Below are 14,675 nucleotides of genomic sequence, written 5' to 3'. Positions count from 1 at the left end.
GTAAAATTTCCACACCGCACACACCATATGGCGCGCAAAAAGAAACAGTATTGGGCAGCGTTCCTCAACCGGCCCTGCAGGAGGAAACCTTTTTCAGTGCCAAATTAAACCTTCTCATCTGCAAACTGTTCAACATAAAGCTGCTTGTTGCGTCTTGGTAGTAGTGAGGGGGAGCAGAACGATATGCTGATATTCTTAGCTGTCTGCGGTGCCCAGACGCTCCCGTAGTTCTGTTGTGGCCTGTGATTAAATCACCCTTCTTGGGCCCTCTTATCGAGAGTATGAGCGAATGCTTTTGAAAGTGAAGTGATTGTCATTGTGATACATTGCAACACAGCACACGGTGATACAACGAAATGTGTCCTCTGTTTTGAACCATCACCCTTTGGTGAGCAGTGGGCAGCCATGACAGGTGCCCAGGGAAAAGTGTGTGGGGACGGTGCTTTGCTCACCCCGGATGGGGTGTCTGGACTATAGTACATCAGTCATCAGAGGATATTCAGAGAAAACTGAGAAAATAAAGCATTTCTTTACCAAGAAAGAAGAAGAAATTGAAGTGATTGTCACATGTGATACACAGCAGCACAGCACATGGTGCACACAGTGAAATTTGTCCTCTGCATTTAACCCATCACCCTGAGTGAGCAGTGGGCAACCATGACAGGCGCCCGGGGAGCAGCGTGTGGGGACGGTGCTTTGCTCTCTTTACCTCCATCAAGAACGAAGGCTATTAACATACAGAACTGTGATGCCGCAATGCCCCTGGACCACCAATCTCCCACAACTGCTTTGGGTTTAGAAGCAGGGTGATTAGGACCATTAAATGTTGTTTATCAGTCCCTTTACACAATCAGGAGACATAATAACACAGGACCAACATGAATCTCCGGTCCGAGTAGCCCCTGCCGGACCGGATCCTGACAGCTTTGTTTGGTGTCAAACCCCATTTTATGCTGTGGGTGTGTGCTGTGTGCATTAAAGATAACTTTTGATCCAGCTTATTTCATATATGAATACAATTTAAGAGCAATATTTTAAAAACAATATAGTAGAGAATACAGCTTGTTTTCTAGTGTCACTGTTAATTCAATAGGATGATAGTGTGTCATCAAGATTTAAATAACTAAACAGATAAAAGCAAGAAATTCTGTCAGTAGTCTGCCGGTCGCTATGCACTTCCAGGTTTATTTATTGGGTATTTTTTAAGAGTATATTTTTTATTTTAAATTTAAGGAGTACTAGTCATCTTTGATGATATTTAAGATCATCTACCATTTATACCATCTACTATCTATTGTTCAATTTATATCGCAATATGAATTTTATGTTATATCGCACAGTCCTACTGCCTCCTCCTCGTCCTTGTCCTCCTGCAGTGTGGCAGCACTGTCTCTGAGTTGAGATATAACTCTCTCTGGCCCGGGCAGGACAGTAAGGAGGAGGAAGGAGAGAAGGATGTTTTCCTTCTCGGCTCTGAGACTCAGCTTGCTCACCCTGTCACCTCTGTCACAGCCAGTCGGATGGGTCATTGATAAGGGAATGCTGATCTGGCTCAGCCTGTAAAAAAGCAAAGGAACTCGGGGGAGAAGCCCTCCAACACCGTACAGCTTGCACAGCCGCCATGAGGCTTACTGTGAAGGTATTGTCCATTTTTCAAAGATACAAGGTTTGCGCTGTCACCTTACCTGTCAAAAGATAACAAGTGAAGCTAAATAGAGGGAGTATGTGTCATTCTCGCAGGTAGCAACCCCTGTGATTCTCTTTGAATGAGCAGAGAATGGTGCAGGGAGTCTGAGTGTCTGTGCAGAAAGAAACCAGGAACCATGCTGAGATGAGGGAGGAAACCAGCCAACCCAGTGAGGCTGGTGGTGCCTGTAATGATCTGAGAAGGCTACAGATGCATCAGTGATTATTTAATCACCACAATTGGACATGAAAAACAAACAAATAAATAAATAAATATAAAAAAAAAATCTGCTGTGGAATCAGCCACACTGCAGCCCGAAGGAAACCAGGTTCTCCGGTTTCCTCCTGCCATCCAAAGGCATGTACACTAGGTGGACTGGCGACACTGAATTGCGCGTAGTGAACGATGAGTGAAAGGTGTGTGTATGTGTATGTGTGTGTGTATAGAATGTGGTGGGCTGGTGCTCCCTGCCCTGCCCTGCCCTGAAGGGTGGTAGTACACACTCACTTATGAACCAGAAGACCCAGGTTCAAATCCCACTTACTACCATTGTGTCCCTGAGCAAGACACTTAACCCTAAGTGTCTCCAGGGGGGACTGTCCCTGTAACTACTGATTGTAAGTCGCTCTGGATAAGGGTGTCTGATAAATGCCATAAATGTAAATGTAAATGCCCTGCACGCCGGCAGCCACAACCATCAGACCAAAATAATGGAATAACATTCCAAAATGTATAAGACATTTTTTGTCACAGGGGGGGCAGGGAGTAAACATACTCAAGGTCAAGGTCCCATAAAAAGAAGCACGACCAGTTCATTCATTGCTCGCTCATTGTAGATTCACTTTGCTGCTAAGCCATACCTAAACCCACGGATTGACCCTGCCCCACGCCGACTGCCTGTTTTCTGACTTCTCTCTCTGGATTGCCCTGTCTGTCTTTGTTTGCCATGGATGTTGCCAACTGACCGCTTGGCCCCTGTTTTCTTCTACTGCCCCCACCTCTGATGTTCCCGTTTGCTCCTCCATCGGCCCTTGCTCCTTGACCTCTCCTCCAGCCAGACACGTTGCAGTACACAGCCCGCTGCGGGTACGCACCGCTCCCGTGAGCCCCACAGTCCCCAACACGCCGACGGCCTCACCCAGGTGGGTGAGGCCGTCGGCGTGTTGGGCAACCAAAGTCACGTGACAAACAATAATATATTTTATCTCATTATTGCTCTAACTTAAATATATTTTATATTAGTCTTTTATCACTCTTATTATTTCTGTAATAAGCACTTTGACCTGAATGAATGAATATTCAGAGACAGTGAAGTGAAAGTGATTGTCATTGTGAAACACTGCAGCACAGCACACGGCGACACCGTGTGTGTCCTCTGTGAGCAGTGAGCCGCCATGACAGGCGCTAACCCCGCTAGTCATCTTTACCCGCTAAGACAGCACTGCCCCAGTGAACCTTTGTTGATTTTTTGATGAACTTTTTATGAAGAATACCAAAAAATATTTTTCTCCCTTATGATCAGGTTTAATATAAAGTATGTGAAGTAAATGTAATTATATTTAACTAGTTTACACAGGAGGCAATATTATCCTTAATATGAATCCTATTTGTTCTTGACCGTCAACTCAGCAAATGAGGATATTAACTGTACTTCACTCAGGATATTTTGATTGATTTGATATTGTGATGATTTTTGGCTGTCAGAATCAATCTGCTGTATCTGTAGCCGAGCCAGAATTCTGCACATGTGGACTTTTTGGAGAGTTAACACACAGCACAGTTTTCCCTTCTGCAAAACAGATTAGAGCCTGCCATCATGCTGCAAACTGCCCTCCAGGACTAGAAGACAAAGTGAAAGGGCTCTGTCTGCTGATTCTCTTATGATGTGAGTTACATGAGACAAGATGTCCTGTATCCAAGGTCAGGGTGATAAGGGCCAGAGTCGATAAATCACAGACACCCCATAGATCACACGCGCATGCACCAACGAAACCACAACAAATTCACCTTATGGTTATAGTTAACATAGTCTGTATCACCTTCCACTCACTTCACCGAAGGTTTAAAAAAATGCAAAATTGGCATGCATGGATTGTGTTCTGTCCTGCCTTTGCGGGGTGCTCCAGGTCTGTGTTCCAGTTTGGAGTTTTACTTTACATTTACAGCATTTATCAGATGCCCTTATCCAGAGCGACTTACAATCAGTAGTTACAGGGACAGTCCCCCCCTGGAGAAAAATAGGGTTAAGTGTCTTGCTCAGGGACACAATGGTAGTACGTGGGATTTGAACTTGGGTCTTCTCCTTCATAGGCGAGTGTGTTACACACTAGGCTACTACCACCCGAGTTTTGGTGTTGACTGCGTGTGTTCCTGTTTCTCTGATTGTGTGCAACTGATGCTAAGTGTATAAATGTAGCCTTATTGTGTCTAATTGGGTTACTGTGTTTTACATGCTTAATGTTTCAGGTAGTCGTGCATCTATATTCCTGCCCTGTCCTGCCATTGTGACAAATTCATATAGAAAAGTTGTGTTCCCTGGGTCAGCTATTACCTCATTTTATGCCTGCATTTAGAAAGATCTATCATTGGTAGTTATTACACAAACCTACCCTTCTGTCTGATGTAAATTTTTTACTGATAGGATGATTTGTGCAAGGGTAAGAAGGCACTGCTTTGGCTTTGAAGGGAGCAGGGGAGAGCGAGTCCTGTGCCTGCAGGGTTATTATCTTACCCATCCTAATGAAGAACGGAGGAATAATTAGACCCCTATCGCTCCGTCACTTTGATTTTATTCCCCTGAATGGCGCTGACACTCCATGCAGATTGGGTTTAATTAGGCCAATATCACTAAATCAATACGGACACGACAATGGCCAAACAATGGCGGGCAAATCCATCATACACTCTAGGCTCGGGTCAGCGAGGGGAAAGAAAGGAACGGCTAGAGGAATAGATGTGGATTATGACGAGGTGAGTGACAAAGAGACGGTGATGCATGCTGACATTTCACTGAAAGGGTGAGGGGAGCTTTGCACCAATTTGGCACTTTCAGCATGATTGTGGGTCTCTGTGCTCTGGCTTTTTTTTGCGCTGTAGACACACAGCACAGGAGAGCTGGGAAGAGAACCAGAGAGATGGATTGCATTTAGAGGGATAAAAATGCCGATCCAATATGGCATGTGCTGGAGAGGGCCTTACAAAGGGCAATTCTGTGAAGGCACGGTGGGCCATGTGGAAGGAGGAGATAAAGTGGAGGTATAACAGGGCCTTCAGGAGGAGGCATAAGGCGCTGCTTTTCCTCTCTTCTACTATTTCAGAGTGCCTGAAGCTGGCCACTATCAGCTACTGATAGTGTGTTCAATATCACCAAAACGTCACCAAAAGTTTTGAAGCGGCTATGATGCCACTGAATGTCATGTTCCAACATGCTTTATAACATAGAATTAAATTATTAAATGTATTTAAAGTAACTCATTAACTCAGTAACTCATTAAACCTCATTTAAATAAATAACCATGTTCAGACGTCTGGTGTTATTGGCTGTCTTAAGGTCATCTAGCAGCATGGGGTTTAGGTACAGACAGAGATTTTAATTCAGCCATTCAGAAGTGTCACGGGTCGTGGTACATGAATACGCTCCATTCCAGGAAACAAACAGGGCTTTAATCACAAATACAGAACATAGCAGGGATCAGGAAACAACATACCGGGTGGTGACAATGACCATATGCCGAGTAGACACATTCAATATACATTTATAGTTGCATACAGCTGGATACCTGATACGGAACACATGGAAAACCTGTCCCGGAGTGCCAGGGAAATTTAGGTTGTGACACCTGGAGTAGCCCCTGCTGAACCGGATCATGACAGTGATATTGGTTCTGTATTTGGGGTCATGGTCCTGCTACATTACCCGTCATTTAATGAGCTTCAGCATGTGGCAGCCCTTACATGACACTGGAGTATGACCTGGGAAATGTCTGGACATCAAATTCCCATTGATGTGGGCAATCAAGTTTTTCAATCCACCATAGAAATGATGTTGTGCCCTTTTCATATGAGACAAGGGTCTGCATGCACTTCCTCACCAGTTCATTCTTAGCTTCATCAGTTCACAAAATTTTCCCAGAATCATATAAATGTGCATTAAAAAGTGTTCAGAAAGACTACATTTTCTCTGTGCTGTCCTGCCGTGAATGCCCTGTCCCTGCCCAGTTAAAACGTTGTGTATGGTGGACAATTGAGAGAGCTGTTAGTCGGCTCCAATGAATCCAGTAAGCCTTAAAATGTTTCTCAAGGGACTTTCTTTTCCTCATTTAGAATTCTGGGCTTTGCCTTTGAAGTCAACTCACAGTACTAAATCGTCTCCATTTATAGACAATTTTTCTTTGTATCACTTTGATCACTTCATAACCCTTCCCAGCATTATGCAGATCAACAGCACTTGATCTCTTTTTAATATCAACAGATGAATTGCTTTATACACAATGTGTCCAATCAGTCATAAAAAAGCAATATGTGATTAGCAGTTTGTGTAATAAGCCAACATTTTTTCGTCGACCGAGTGCACAGCACCCTGTGCACACAGTGTAATGTGGTCTCTGTATTTAACCCATTCCTTGAGGTGTGGGGGCAGTACCTTGCTCAGAGGCATTCAAACCAGAAACCAGATTCCGAACCGGATTCGAACTGGCAACCTTTCAACCTTTCAGGTCTGATTCCTTACCGGCTAGGCCGCCACCACAGCAATCTGTTGTATGCATAAAAATTGGACAAGTGTAAGGTCCTCAGACAAGGACCAAATTATTGTATAAAATAAAACAGATTTTTTGTTTTTTCAAGAAGCAAATTCTTAATAGCTTGATATAGCTTGCGAGTTAGTGATGTTAGTGAATGCATAAAATGTATTCGTGCAGATAATATACAGCCATTAGAATGGAGGAAATGGGTCTTGTGTGGATCTGGTGGTGTGAGGCGCTCAGATGGAGGGTGGAGAAGATTTGAGCGGTGGTGCTGTTGCCCCGGGCAGCGGGGGAATGGCCTCACACTTGTCAGACACATTTTTCTAGCTGGTTTGCTCTGGATCGATTGCAGAATCTGGGCTTGATATCTGTGTTGATGTTGCTGAGACAGCCTCGAACAACGTTTCATTAAAAATAAGCAAAAGGACCAAACAGTTGCAGACAGCAATCTTCGGGTTTTCCTCACATTGCATGCAATTTTGTTGCACTATGGCATTCTGAGAGTAGTCCCCCCCCCTTCACCGAAAGGCAATACGAGTTTTGCTTAGGCCAAAATAATGTGCCAATAAAGCTGTTCATTGGCATTCTCTGTGGTAATACACTTTTTGTTTTTAATAATCGAATAACATGTCCCACTGAGCACAGCCAAGTTAGAATATCACCAGCAGAGCGATAGGCCCAGGTCTTATGTGAAGCATTAATGCGACCCAGGAGAGGCAGATATATTGTGCCGGTAAAAGCTGTAGCAGTCTGGGATGTCCCTATGTGAGAAAAACAGGGCGGGCACTTAAGATATCTAATAATAAGAGAAGCCCATCCTTCAGGAATAAATTGTCTCCCATTCCTGCCACAAGCACGCTATGAATAATAATGGAATGATATAGAGCGCATTATCTTTAACATCGGAGGCAATCCGGCAACGAGGTCATTACTATGCAATGCCAAATGCACGCTTGCAAATATGAGGAAATTAAATACACCAAATAAGATACATTTCAGTACTAAGTAAAAAGCCACAGGGCCTTGGCCAGGGATACTAAACTAAACCCAACCCTGCTCTTCCCACATGTAGTCAGAGGTGAATTATGAGCTCGTCTCACAACAAATTTCCTTTCAGGCGGTTATTTTAGTTACTTGGGTGCTCGCTAAATGGATCAATGGCTACACAGAATATTACAAAGTGCAGCTAAAAGGCCAAGGACTGTGCAAAGCTGAGGAAGTACACTGGGCGAGATCAGGAAGAATGATTAGAGCCATTTTTGGCGATAGGGTGGCACACTTAATTGCATATTAATCAAAATCACAGTATAGAATCCAGAAATATGTTAATCATAAATGGCTGTAATTATTCTAATAGAGATTTCGCATTAGACTTGTTGGGACAGTCAATGGCCTGGAATGATTAAGAAGTGATCTTTTTGACATCTATCAGGAGTCCTGAAATTAGGTGACACTCTGTGCAACAATCTGTGATTAGGAGCAATTTGGGTTTAAATGAAGACCGCCCATGCAGCATTTTTATGTTTCAGTTCCTATGACAACCCTTCCCCTGTCACCACACCAACCAGTTAGAATTCAGTTGATTGAACACATTGACAAACCAAAAACCATCAAATATGACAATATTCTCTTACAAAAACATTTTCATTTGGCTAAAGACCACAAAACCCCCAGTGCTCTAACATTGAGATCGACTGATCTGGAGAAATTGAAGAAACATGATGGCAGGACCCTTGGACATTGTGTAGATTCCTTGGTTGTCCCTAATTTCATTTGTAGAGATGTGCTAGAAGAACTCTCTCAACTCTGCAAACTAATGAATGATCTCCTACTAGCAAAAGCCTACAGATGGAAAACAATGTTGTATTTGTTGTAATTGTCCAACTCTGCCCTTGAACGAGGTAGCAACTCCAAATCAAGGCAGCCATCAGATGATTCTGTTCATACATTTATGAAATGCTCCAGGCCTTCACTTTATTATCCATTGTAATAAGGTCACTTTATAATTTTATTATGATAATTTTAAAGAAAAAACTGAGAAGTCTTGTTTGTCTAATGAAGGTTTGTGGTTTGCAGTATAAAGCTGAGCGGCTCAGCACAATTCAAGGGCTGCTCGTTTTTTCTCCACGCTTCTTCCATTCTTCCCATTAAGCAGCCAGTCTGGGGATGTTTTGTGATTTATACATTCCAACACTGTAAGCAATTACAGCAACCCCTCATTAAATTTTACAGCTTCCACGCACATTAATAACCTCTGCAAACGGAAAGACGTCGGCTCTTCTGTGATTTTTAGTTCTGATTCGGCACCAGGCTGTTTCAGTCTCATTTCTCACTGGCTTTGGGTTTGTTGCAGTTACCTATAGAAAACGTTTAAAGAATGTACGGATTTTAAATTACACCTTGACAGTAGTGGGCTTTTACAAGAATATTGCTGAATTAGTGCTCTCACAATAAAAGCTGTTATTAATTTATAAATGTTTGTGGTGTAAAAATATTTTTGGTGTTAAAACACAATTTATACTTTATGTGGGGTCTAACCTATGATATGGATAAGGAACTCAAAGAGACAATGGAAATGGACAGTGTGAACATTTTCAGATGCGACCAGATGAAAATGTGTAAACCCACCCAGCACCATGTGACATGGGTTTTAGGTCTTTTTTCGAGATCAATTGACAGCCCTATGTAGTATATTCCCATTCTCTCTTCTCCACGCTCCGATTTTATTTTGGTTTTTAATGCAGTCCTGCAGCCAGCCAGGTATCCTGTAGCAGGGCGATGTGGGTAAATGTGTGCAGTGCGGCTCATCTTTGATCAGCTTGCATCAGTGAAATTTTGATCTCTGCTCAGTGAGTTTTCTCTGTGGTCACAGGTGCCTGGCGTGCATCTTTCAAGTCAGGTGGAATAAAAAGAAAAAAAAGATCTCAGACATCTTGAGAAACAGTTGCAGGGCTGAGCCGCACTCGGTATCGCTCCGTTTAGAACGGAATTAATCCTGCCGTGCCTCAAAGACACCATGGCTTTCATTTGGCTGCGAATACAAAAGCCAATTATTGTCAGCGATAGTGACAGGACCGGAAGCAGGAGCAGAGCTCCGAACGTTTCTGATGAGCCGAACAGCCATGTGGGGCAACCTCAATTAACAAGCTCTCCTTCAGTCCTAGCCGTCCCTCAGTCAAGCTTTAAGACTTCCAATTTGCTGTCAGTAATTAGGAGTCCATTTACCAGCTTTGCAATTCGTTCTTTCGGGGAAAAAAAGAACTGTTTAAATGATTAAATAGATAGTCAGCGTTCCCTAACCGTGATCCACTAAATCAGTTTTCCTCGCCTCCGCCCGTAATTGGACCGTCCAGGATGTGGGGAGATCGTGTTGAGAGATCACAGCGATCATCATGGAGATGAATGCGAACGGGCTTATTACCTCAGTAGGCCTCGGATTCACGGACTCTCTCTCTCTCTCTCTCTCTCTCTCTCTCTCTCTCTCTCTCTCTCTCTCTCCGTTGTTGGCTTTCTGACTGCGCTCGGTGTGGTTTGTCCTTCTTTTTGGCACTTCTCACACGCAGCTGTCTTGGGAGCCTTTCGCCGAGCTCCAGCTTTGCAAATATGTCAGCCGAGCTCGCGGTTGAAAGCGGCGGCAGGACACCTATTGAAGCGCGCGCCGCTTCCAGCCAAGCTGCCTGTTTTGAGTACAATGGGTAGCACGGAAGGCCACGGAGATGAGTGAACCCAGTCTGCCTGGCACGGACGGGCACACAAACACGCCGGCGCGGTGCTCGAGACGATGTCCGATTAAAATGCCGTTTCTGGCTGCGGATCTCATAATCAATGAAGAGGATAAATAACGTCCAGGGAATAGAGTGCACTACTCTGAGGACAGGAAGAGCCCCTCCCACATTCACCAAGCTTAGTGCCACTGCAAATTTGAAGGGAAAGTAAGGACGTATGGGTGGGGAAAAAGAAAGTGGATGATGATGTCCACCTTGCTGAAGGGAAGCCCAGCACATTCCCAGCCGACAAGTCAGTGACGTGCCGTCAGGATTTCAAAATCAAAGCGGCTGGATCAATAGGCCCCGCCGCGTGGCCGTATGACTCCTGTCATTTGGGACACGTGTGTGCTACGCTGGATTAACCCATAAAACGTCCAGAACCGGCACTACGGACCGCTCCCCACCGACCGGCTTAGCTGCACGGGATGGTTGGAACGCAGCTCGGGTTCTTGCTGGCCGCAGCGCCGGGGTTTCGTGTGGTTAGCATGTGTGGCGAGTGCGCATTCCAGATGCAATGTGGCATGCACAGCATTCATTGCAAAGGAACTGCATTATTCAGCGTTATCCAGCAAGGTGAGCACTGTGTGTGTGTGTGTGTGTGTGTTTGTGTGTGTGTGTGTGTGTGTCACTGAGAAGCCTTCTCTTGGCTTTGCCGACCTCTGAGGCTTTCGGTCCTTCTAGCCACTGGAGCGTTTAATCCGAGTCCACAATGGCACTTCCACTCACCGCATCAAAATTTTTTTTTTATGCCATTGTCGTGGAAACGAGGTCGTACGATGAGCAAACCGATTTTGATCTTGACTTCAAAAGAAAGCAAGAGGACTGACTGTCACCCAGTTAATAAATAATGAGCAAAGTACTACAACACAAAAAAATAAATAAATCATCAAATCGAATGCGCATCTCAGCCGGCCTGCATCATAAACGTGTAAGTTAAAAGGGTTTTAAATGTTTAATGAGCTTCTGGTGTTGGTGGCTCTCGCCTTTGCCTTGACAGAAGGGTCAAGATGCTGATAGTGTGTAACATAGCACCACGTTAGAACGGTCTAGAGATGATGCTGGGCGAGCATGTGTGTGTATTTACTCTGGAAACCATGAAATATTCGGGTTTTTTTAAAGAGAGATTTTTTTTTTTTTTTAGAAAAGAACTTTGCTGCCATCAAAGGGTGAGCGCTGGTACTGCAGCAACCGCAGAAATTCACTTGCTGATTAAAATCGTTTTTTTTTTTTTTTTGTATTGTATTTCCCCAAGGGCACAGAATACAACGCAATTTTAGTTTTATCACACACCAAAACGCACTGTCTGATGTTGTTTGCTGTATGTGTGTTTTTCAGTATTGCGTGCATGCTACTCCACATGCCACTGTCACTCTGGGTGTGTGCTTGCATGTGTACATGTGTCATTGTGCGTTTGGTTCTGTGTTTGTGTTTGTGTGTATCCGGGGCTAGTGTCAGTACGTGAGAAGATGAGTAAGATCGTTAATGAGAATGTAAAGGCCCAGAACAGAAATAGCTGAGTGAAGGGCCTGCGGGGCACGAGAGACTCACCACTCTCTGCCACAGCCACTCCATCCCATCCCCACAGCACCCAGACAGTGTAAAACCTCCAGTGTACATTAATCAAATTATGGTTTCCATGACTACGTAGTTCGTTTTCATCAGAATCAACCGCCAGGCTGTTACCTGCAGTAATATATGACCGTTCTGGGGTCTCCCTTCTCTATATCTTCTGGTTGGGGAAAAAACACACACACACTCATGCACCAGGCTCAAACTGCTCACCTTGTAGATGATAATACCAACAGTAAAAAAAACAGCATGCATCAAATGCCTTATTAACGCAACACGTAGCTTCTGTGGTGATTTGAATGTGATTGGATGATAACCCATGAGCCACTCTTTCCTTAAGCCATTCTCAAGGAAGGGAAACAAATGAAAATAAGTGCCATCAAGTCTCGGTACGTACAGAGAATGCCTGGGCATCGAGAGTCTACATCCATCTATAAAACATGGTGGAGGCTCGGTGGTGGTTTGGGGCTGCAGGTCAGCTGCTGATATTGGGGATCTTGTTAAAATTGATGGCATTTTGAACAGTGATGTGCAATGTCTGATTCTGATCCACCATGAATTCCAAATACTTCTTCCTCCTTTTGCTTCTTCCATTAGGGTTCGCCACAGCGGATGAACTGGTCTGGTTGTCTGCACAATTGACATGGAAAAACCCTCCCAAATTACCTGGGCTTGGGACCAGCTCCAAGAATTACACTGTCATGTGCATCCCCCAGTGGCTGGGTTTGCGATTCCAAATTCTGGTTTGAATACATATTGTATTTATGTTCACGCAGTGGTGGCCTAGCGGGTACATAATGGAACCTGTGATTGGAAGGTTGCCGGTTTGAATCCCGAGCCTCAAGGTGCCACTGAGCAAGACCCCGTCCCCACAAACTACTCCCCGGGCGCCTGTCATGGCTGCCCACTGCTCAGTAAGGGTGATGGTTAAATGCAGAGGACACATTTCATTGAGTCACCGTGTGCTGTGCATTATGTATCACAATGACAATCACACTAAATCGTTGTGCCTATTGTGTAATGTTTATCAGATACAAACCTCATCTTAACATGATGCATAAGTATAGTATAAGCATAACGGCTGTAGCCTAAGTGAAAGTGATTGTCATTGTGAAACACTGCAGCACAGCACAAGGTGACACAATGAAATGTGTCCTCTGCTTTTAACCATCACCCTTGGTGAGCAGCGAGAGTGTGTGGGGACGATGCTTTGCTCAGTTGCACCTCAGTGGTCGGGATTTGAACCGGCAACCTTCTGATTACGGTGTCGCTTCCTTAACCACTAGGCCACCACTGCCCCGCTGGTGGGTAACATACATGCTTTTGGACCCAAACATCACAAAGTCAAGGCTCAAACCCCACTAACATTCTGTCCCTGAGCAAGACAGTTAACCCTGAGTGCCTCCAGGGGGACTGTCCCTGTAACTACTGATTGTAAGTTGCTTTGGATAAAGACATCCAATAAATTATTATTATTGGATGAACCACTGTAATTTCCAAGTTATATACTTTTGTATATAGAACGGAGTGAACCTTTTGCATTAAGGGTCTAATGAAGAGCATTTATGAAATGAAATATGCTAGGAAAAAATGCCCCCTTGTGGCTTGCTGGTTATTTAAGACCTGTGCGTAATAATCAGGTAATAAATGTGCATCGTAATCTATAAAGTCCTAATGATGTTCCGGCAAAACAAAATCAATCAAGCCCACGAGGCAACGCATTAAAAGCCACAGTGGAGTCGTTTTGTCCAAGACACCGTCTGTCACCCCGCGACTCATTAAGACCACAATAACGAGACGCTGTTGCCATGGTTGTCCCCCCGTGACTCTGTAAAAGGCACGGACAGGAGGGGAGGAAAGTGCGGACTGCTCCGCCCGCAGCGCTCAGCCTTATTAAGGGCAACACAAGTGGATCTGACCCGAGGTGTGATGGCCGCTGGAGCCGCACTGTCCTGGCTGTTGGGTAAAAGGACCTTTTAGAGGTCACACTCTAAGCCGGTCTCATTGATCGGTTAGAAAATGTCATCATAATACGGCCTCCTGTTCATGTCTACCTGTAAATCAGCTAGGACTGTAAGTATCAACTTTTCCCGCCTACTCGACTCTCGAGGTTCTTGTGGGCAGGCGGTCGTCGCTGCAGAAATGAAACGAGCGGTAATTTAGGAGACGTTGAGTCCGTTCAGAAGGAAGGTGCAGCTGGCGAGACATGGCAGGCCTTGCGTAAGCCTGCTCCTCACAATTCCTGCAGGGTTCATGATTCGGCCACACGTGGCTGGGATGGAGCCACTTTCTTTACAGCCACACGGGGGCAGTGTTGACCCACCCGAGCCGCCGGAGCAGGCGGGACACGGGGCTGAGGAGACACTACTTCCCTAAAAACCACCAAACAGTGCAAACTTTATACCACTCAAGATGCCGTTTCCTCTCAGCATCGCCGTAAAACGTTTTGAGGGCATTTAAGACCTCCCCTCCCAACAGGGACTCACCGCTGTTAACCGGCACAGCGGCGCGTCTCGGCCTTACTGTTCCAGCCTGGATTAATCTGCCAGCGACAGAGTTACTCAACTTTCCGGCTTCCTTCACTACTGACTTATCTGTTTAATTATCCTCCCCGAAATGGAGACGTCTCACCGAGCCCCGGGCGGCTGTGCCGACCAGCTCCTCTCAGTTACACAGAATGGGGGAGTCCAGGTCCGTACGTTACTGTGTGACTGTGTGATTGCCCCCCCCCCCCCCCCCATTTAATGACGGAGACGAAGGAGATCATAATGGCGAGGGTGCTGAGCAGATAACATCTTCATGATAAGTACATCATCATCATCATCATGTTTTGCTCTCATCGAGAGACCTCCCAGGTGCCTGCTGTGTTTGTGATTTTTTTTTTTGGGGGGGCTGTGAAGCACTGGG

The 14,675-nt window shown here is 45.0% G+C and overlaps 1 protein-coding gene and 1 long non-coding RNA gene across 2 annotated transcripts in view; one reads left to right on the top strand and one right to left on the bottom strand.

Moving 5' to 3' along the window:
- The window catches only part of olfm2a (olfactomedin 2a), a 47,000-nt gene that overhangs the window by 8,915 nt on the left and 23,410 nt on the right, over positions 1–14,675 (top strand). The window lies entirely within an intron of this gene.
- LOC114794012 (uncharacterized) overlaps positions 1–14,675 on the bottom strand; it is a 37,947-nt gene that overhangs the window by 22,620 nt on the left and 652 nt on the right. The window lies entirely within an intron of this gene.

This window comes from Denticeps clupeoides, chromosome 7 (assembly GCF_900700375.1).
Source record: "Denticeps clupeoides chromosome 7, fDenClu1.1, whole genome shotgun sequence".
NCBI classification, from domain to species: domain Eukaryota; kingdom Metazoa; phylum Chordata; class Actinopteri; order Clupeiformes; family Denticipitidae; genus Denticeps; species Denticeps clupeoides.
This window is presented reverse-complemented; position numbering and strand designations above follow the sequence as displayed.